Source organism: Magallana gigas, chromosome 6, assembly GCF_963853765.1.
Source record: "Magallana gigas chromosome 6, xbMagGiga1.1, whole genome shotgun sequence".
Classification (NCBI taxonomy): domain Eukaryota; kingdom Metazoa; phylum Mollusca; class Bivalvia; order Ostreida; family Ostreidae; genus Magallana; species Magallana gigas.
The window spans coordinates 34,492,639-34,499,745 of NC_088858.1; the positions used below are offsets into that span (position 1 = coordinate 34,492,639).

At 33.0% G+C, this 7,107-nt stretch overlaps 1 long non-coding RNA gene across 1 annotated transcript; it reads right to left on the reverse strand.

Moving 5' to 3' along the window:
• Positions 1-4,572: 4,572 nt before the first annotated feature.
• LOC105337442 (uncharacterized) lies at positions 4,573-6,584 on the reverse strand. Its single transcript, XR_010715136.1, has 3 exons — positions 6,547-6,584; positions 5,689-5,876; positions 4,573-5,097 (listed from the first exon to the last, which is right to left on the reverse strand). It is a non-coding gene; the product is annotated as an uncharacterized lncRNA (long non-coding RNA).
• Between the last annotated feature and the right edge of the window lie 523 nt (positions 6,585-7,107).

Genomic DNA, 7,107 nt, shown 5'->3' on the forward strand with positions numbered 1-7,107 from the left:
ACGTTCAAAAGGTATTCAGTCTACGCTGAAGAGAAATATAAAAAATCGTAAATAAGATTATATAGTTTTAAAAAAGGTAGTTTGTGTGCATCTTTTAAACATGTTTCGAATTAATGGCAAATACATGTAGTAAAGACAAGAATCAGAAAAAAAATTATACAATTTTGGTGATTAAAAACAAAAAACGACACTACTTACAGTGTATTTCCCCCTATAAAAAATAATTAGAAAATCATACATCAATTTTGATTCCTTTATAAATTATGTCGTTAATTATATCATGTGAACTTATGATCTTTTGTAAATTGGGCTTGATGTCTTTCCCACAGGGGTTCGGTTGTCGGATAATGCGGTTTTTTATTATTTGTTTCCGAAGAAAAGATAAAGAAAATTGTTAATCTTATATTTTTTAGCTTACCTGAGCCAAATGCTCAAGTGAGCTTTTCTGATCACAATTTGTTCGTTGTCTGTCGTTGTCGTCGTTGTCGTCGTCGTTGTAAACTTTTCACATTTTCATCTTTTTCTCAAGAACCACTGGGCAGATTTTAACCAAATTTGGCACAAAGCACCACTAGGTGAAGGAAATTCAAGTTTGCTCAAATGAAGGGCCACGCCCTCTTTAAAGGGGAGATAATTGAGAATTATTGAAAAGTTGTTGGTATTCTTCAAAAATCTTCTTCTCAAAAACTTTTAGGCCTGAAATGCTTAAACTTGTGTGGAGGCATCCTCAGGTAGTGTAGATTCAAATTTGTTCAAATCATGGTCCCCGGAGGTAGGGTGGGGCCACAATTGGGGATCAAGTTTTACATAGTAATATAGAGAGAAAATCTTTAAAAATCTTCTTCTCCAAAAACTATTAGGCCAGAAAAGATCAAATTAAAGTGGAAGCATTCTCATGTAGTGTAGATTCAAGTTCGTCCTAATCATAGTCCCTGGTGGTATGGTGGGGCCACATTGGTGGAATGGATTTCTACAAAAGAATATATAGAGAAAATCTTTAAAAATCTTCTCCTCAAAAACTATTAGGCCAGGAAAGCTCAGAATAAAATGGAAGCATCCTCGGGTGATGTAGATTCAAGTTTCTTCAAATCATGGTCCCTGTGGGTAGGGTGGGACCACAATGGGGGGGTGGATCAAGTTTTACAAAGGAATATATATAGAAAATATTTAAAAATCTTCTTCTCAAAAACTTTTAGGCCAAGAAAGCTCAAATTAAAATGGAAGCATCCTCAAGTAGTGTAGATTCAAGTTTGTTCAAATCATGGTCCCCGGTGGTAGGGTGGGGCCACAATTGGGGATCAAGTTTTACATAGGAATATATAGAGAAAATCCTTAAAAATCTATTTCTCAAAAAGTTTTAGGCCAAGAAAGCTCAAATTATAATGGAAGCATCCTCAGGTAGTTTAGATTCAAGTTTGTTCAAATCATGGTCCCCAGGGGTAGGGTGGGGCCACAATTGGGGATCAAGTTTTACATAGGAATATAGAGAGAAAATCTTTAAAAATCTTCTCAAAAACTATTAGGGCCAGAAAAGCTCAAATTAAAGTGGAAGCATCCTCAGGTAGTGTAGATTCAAGTTTGTCCAAATCATAGTCCCTGGTGGTATGGTGGGGCCACAATGGTGGAATGGATTTTTGCATAGGAATATATAGAGAAAATCTTTAAAATCTTCTTCTTAAAAACTATTAGGCCAGGAAAACTCAAAATAAAATGGAAGCATCCTCGGGTAGTGTAGATTCAAGTTTCTTCAAATCATGGTCCCTGTGGGTAGGGTGGGACCACAATGGGGGGATCAAGTTTTACAAAGGAATATATAGAGAAAATCTTTAAAAATCTTCTTCTCAAAACCTTTTAGGCCAGAAAAGCTCAAACTAAAATGGAAGCATCCTCAGGTAGTGTAGATTCAAGTTTGTTCAAATCATGGTCCATGGGGGTAGGGTAGTGCCACAATTGGGAGATCAAGTTTTAAAAGGAATATATATATATAACATTTAAAAAATTTTCTCTCAAAAACTTTTAGGCCAGGAAAGCTCAATTTGAGTGGAAGCATCCTTAGGTAGTGTAGATTCAAGTTTGTTCAAATCATAGAAACCGGGGGTATGGTGGGGCCACAATGGGGGAATGGAGTTTTACAAAGGAATATATAGAGAAAATCTTTAAAAATCTTTTTCTCAAAAACTATTAGGCCAGGAAAGCTCAAATTTGAGTGGAAGCATCCTCAGATAGTGAAGATTCAAGTTTTTTCAAATCATGGTCCCCAGGAGTAGGGTGGGGCCACAATTAGGGGATAAATTTTTATACAGGAATATATAGAGAAAATCTTTAATAAAATTTCTTTTAAAAACTATTTTGCCAAGAAAGCTCAGACTGGCGTGTGACCATCCTCAGATAATGTAGATTCAAGTTTGTTCAAATCATGGTCCCTGGGGTAGGGCGGGGCCACGATGGGAGATAAATTTTTATATATAGAAAAAATCTTTAAAAATCTTCTTCTCGAAACTATTAGGCCAGGAAAGCCCAAATTTGAGTGAAAGTTTAAATAACAGACCAGGGGTATGGTGAGGCCACAATGGGGGATGAATTTTTACATATGAATATATAGAGAAAATCTTTTTAAAGACTTTTTTGCCAGAAAAATATTTAAAATATTCTGGGAAAGTTTTCGGTCCAAAACTCAGTACTTAGTGTGAAAGCACAGGTTATGCAGATATAACTTTGATGAAACCATGTGGGCCACGAAATGGGAGGGGGGGGGGTGGAGTGGTATATTGGAATAGAGAAAAATCTTCTTACAGGTACAACAACAAAAGATGCTTGGTATTTACAAAAAAAAAAGAGGTGGATAAAAAATGGCAGATTTCAATTTTTTTTAGCAAGATCTACTGTACTTAGTTAAAAAGATATTTTGATACTGTAATGCTAATTTGATCAGAATTAAGGCAATTGTTGCTCGGGTGAGCGATGTGGCCCCTGGGCCTCCTGTTATATATTATAATAAAAACACATACTCAAACTCCCTGTTTCAATTAAATTACAAATGTGTATTTATTGCACGGTCTGTGGAATATGTCGGATTAATGTTTAAGGCCAAAATTAAAAGGTTCAGTTGCTTTGCTTTGATGTCTTTGATGTCTTTAGAATTTTTCTATATCTCAGGAGATTCTTTAACAAAAATGAATAGAAATAGAAATTAACGTTCAAAGAGTATTTTGGACTCAAACTTAGATAAAACTGGGTCTGCATGGATGTCATCAGCGGTAAGGCTGCTCAAAGTTATTTCTACGTTTAACGTCACCTTCAAAACACCAAACGCACGAAAGAGTGAGATAAAATTTTAAAAAATGTTCAAGCACTAATTTCATTCTTTTGTATTAATACAAATGAGCGCATTCATGTTTTATGTAAACTACAGATCGAAATCGTTGCTGGAGTGAATCACTCCCGCTCTTGCACCATTACGGAGATCCTATGGAGTTGTAGCCCTCTCAAAAAAAAAATCGGGAGAGGGCTACATAATTGCAGCTATAACGAAACTTTTGCACAAACCAATGCTTTTTCGATCATTTGTGATTTTGACGAAGCTTATGTTGACCAGAAGGAGAAGGGTCGGGCAAGGACCACAGCTTCTATGAGAGGTAAGTGGTCATCTCCTCAGATCTTATATAAATGTGACGATTATCAACTTCAGTGCTGTCTGGCTGACTATTACCTGATGTTTTGTTTACTATTTTAAAATGCATGTTAACACGTTTATTGGCTTATAAGTATTGTGAAATACCATTTGAAAAAAAATAGCTTGTTAATATCTATGAAAAGATCATTCTGAACTTATTATTCATAGACTATTTTTTGCCTGTCACATGAAATAGCGGATGTCAATCTATTACCACATTTTGTGGAAAATTTTGTAATAAGATATATGGATATTTTTATCATGTATTGGAATACAATGTTCTGTGGTATTGGGTTTTTAAATTGAAGAAATATTTTCCCAATAACTGTTAACAATCTCAAATTTGGAATTATTTGTCTGGTTTATCAGTTATTGATTAAGAGTTATATTCAATTAAATCACAAAAATAACCTTTTAAGAAAAATATGCTTCCAATTAGTAAAAATAATTTTCTTGCGTATCAAATATTTATAGTATGTATTGTCTTGTGTGTTTTCACTGGGAAATGTGAAGCCATATTGTTCAGTACTCTGTCCTCTATATCCTATAAAGAGAATACAATACTTTCGGTCTTTTTATTACTAATATTGTACAGTTTTTATGCCAAAATTTTAAATTTAAATCTAGAGACGTTTAATTGTCTCCGCTAAATCTAACCGTTTAAACGCAAATATTACTAATTTTTTGACTTTATGAGGTTAATATGCGTTTTTATTTAGTTACAGACCAAATCCTAGCTACAGTAAAACCACTGACAGATTCATAGAAAAAAGCGCCTCGCACACCTTCCAAAGTTAATTTAAAAGGAATTCACTTTTGTAACGATTTGTTTGCAAAATCATTGCATAGTTTTAAACCAATTTAAAATAAAGTTTTTTGTCCAGATTATAAAAATATAAAATACATGTACATGTAGTTCCGTGAATCCAATTTTATTAAAATGAACAGTGACCAAGAGAGAAATACATCATAGGAACTACTTTTATCTAGTATTTTGAAAATACTTTATCATACATTTGATTACAGCTTGTAACCAGAAAATGAAGTGTACTGATTATTGATATTAGCTGTTCCAGTATAAACTCCTATCCAAACTTTATCTCCTTGATTTAGCTTCACTATCGTCATTTTGCTACAGGGAAGGTATGTTTTAGAAATCCCGTCGTGACAATAGTTCCATGACTTGAACTGGTCATTTACGACAAGAGAAGTGTAGGCAGCTTGACCTAAGATTGTAAGAATTGTCCAGTCAAACACGTAGATCCCGCCGCTAGGAGCCGTGAAAATTCCGGTAGAGGCGCTATATCCCAGTCCTTCGTTCAGATCAACTGTTTCAAACACAACCCGGGCCTTTGTGGCAAGATTTCTTTTATGATCTCTTAACCGAACATCAAAAGCAACCACCGGATGATCTAAAGTTAAAGCTGTATATGAATAAAACGTATTTAACAAAAAAACAAAATAAAATGGACAGGAAAACGAATCATTTATTTAAACAATGAAATGAAATTTTTTTCTGCAATGATCGCTAGGTCCATAACCCGTATAAATCACAATGTTTTTTCCATACTTTTAAGTTGAAACAAGTTAACGAATTGATTGTAAAGGGTAGATAAAGTAACTAAATCATTGTAAATGTACATCAGTACAATAGATAGTAGAAATAATGAAGTCATCTCATATGGGAATTTGATTTCTTACATGATAATTTCATGCAATTAGTGAATACTTAATGAATTTAGTTGATGAAGATTTCGACTGATCAATAACCTGGTTAGAACTAGATGGTAAAGATTTTAGTCCTGTCAGTTTCTAAAGAGCGATGAATTACAACTAAATTCCGTAAGAAATTGAGAGAGTTATACTAAGTAGATGTAAATATAATAATATTATTCATTAAACATACTTGTAGAAAGTAGCTTTATTGTTATCAATGTTATGTGTGCAATTTCTGGATAATGGCAGCATATAACAAAGATTTCAAAAACGATAATTATTTTAAGTAATACTCTTACTCATCTTAGACATCGCCTTAGAATGATTTCTACAGTTGTTCCTGATAAATCCAACAGCCAGACAGGTCTCCTCCACGCTTTTGTAGTCCTCTCTGAATAATTTCAGACCTGGTTTCGGTGACACTTTCTCACACAATACATTATGAATTGTAACCATCAGTATGAAAAATGTCAACAACATCCTGAAACTTTACAAAGATGTTTTGAAATCAAACTTAGATAAAAGTATCGTATTATGAAGTACACCTTTATTATTCAATACATTTAAATAGATATCAGCAAGCAGAAAATCAGGGAAAAAATCAGCGGTATACTTTTTTCACCACCTTTGAAAAATATTTTTTTATTTTACTGATTACGGATATGTACTCGGATGTATAAACTTTATTTTGTATTTAATATGTCAAATAAAATGAATATCTATTTTTTTTTTCAGACTTGCTGTTTACACTTTGTATCGGTAAATGGGGAAATCAATTATTTTCTTCAAAGTTTGGCGATCCCATTTCTACTTAAATGTATCGTATTATATTAGATCAACCAACAAATGTTCATATTTTGTTTACAGAAAATTTTTCAGCAAAATACCTTTTTTCAGGAAGGGCAAACAACCATTTTTCTTTTAAAGAAAATCCCCTCATTAGCCATTGAGCAAAGGTTACGTAACAAAATTAAAAAGGAAATATATTTAATAATCAAATTATATGTGGTGTCGATAATTCCCTGAAATTGAACTCACGTGTCATCATTAAATTGCATGTCACAATGATGCATCCATAAGTAATTATACATCATTAGAAGTTTTAACGTCCATAAGGTCAATAGCAATAATTTTTTTATGACAGAATCGTTACTTACTTACGCATCAACTTTCTATTCTAACCAGTGAGGAAACGTAACACACAGTTAAGTTTCTTGAACCGTCTTATATATACATACTGTTTTGAATAGAAGATATCATTTTACATTTTATAACAGCTGGGACATTAAATTGCAACATGATATTAAAACTGACTGATAAAAATTGTAATGCTTATAGGAAATATACGTATATAAGATAAATAAAATATCAATTTTAAACATACTGACACTTTGCATTAAAATAAAGAATTTCTTACAAACTGTAACATAAAGCTCAGTAGAGATAATTCAGAATACGGAGAGAAAAGGTGTCTACTCACATAAAAATAAATCAATTTACATGAAATTTTACATCTGCAGTATTTTTTTTTCGGTATCCTTAGAAATAAAGCAGTTAATATCAGCTGAACTGATGTTGTATACTACGAAAGCCGAGAAGGATCATTCGAGATTCGAGATTCAAAATACGAGATTCGAAATTCGAGATTCGAAATTCGAGATTCAATATCTAAATTAACCAATCAAATCATGGATCTGAAACCTGTATCCTAGCAACAT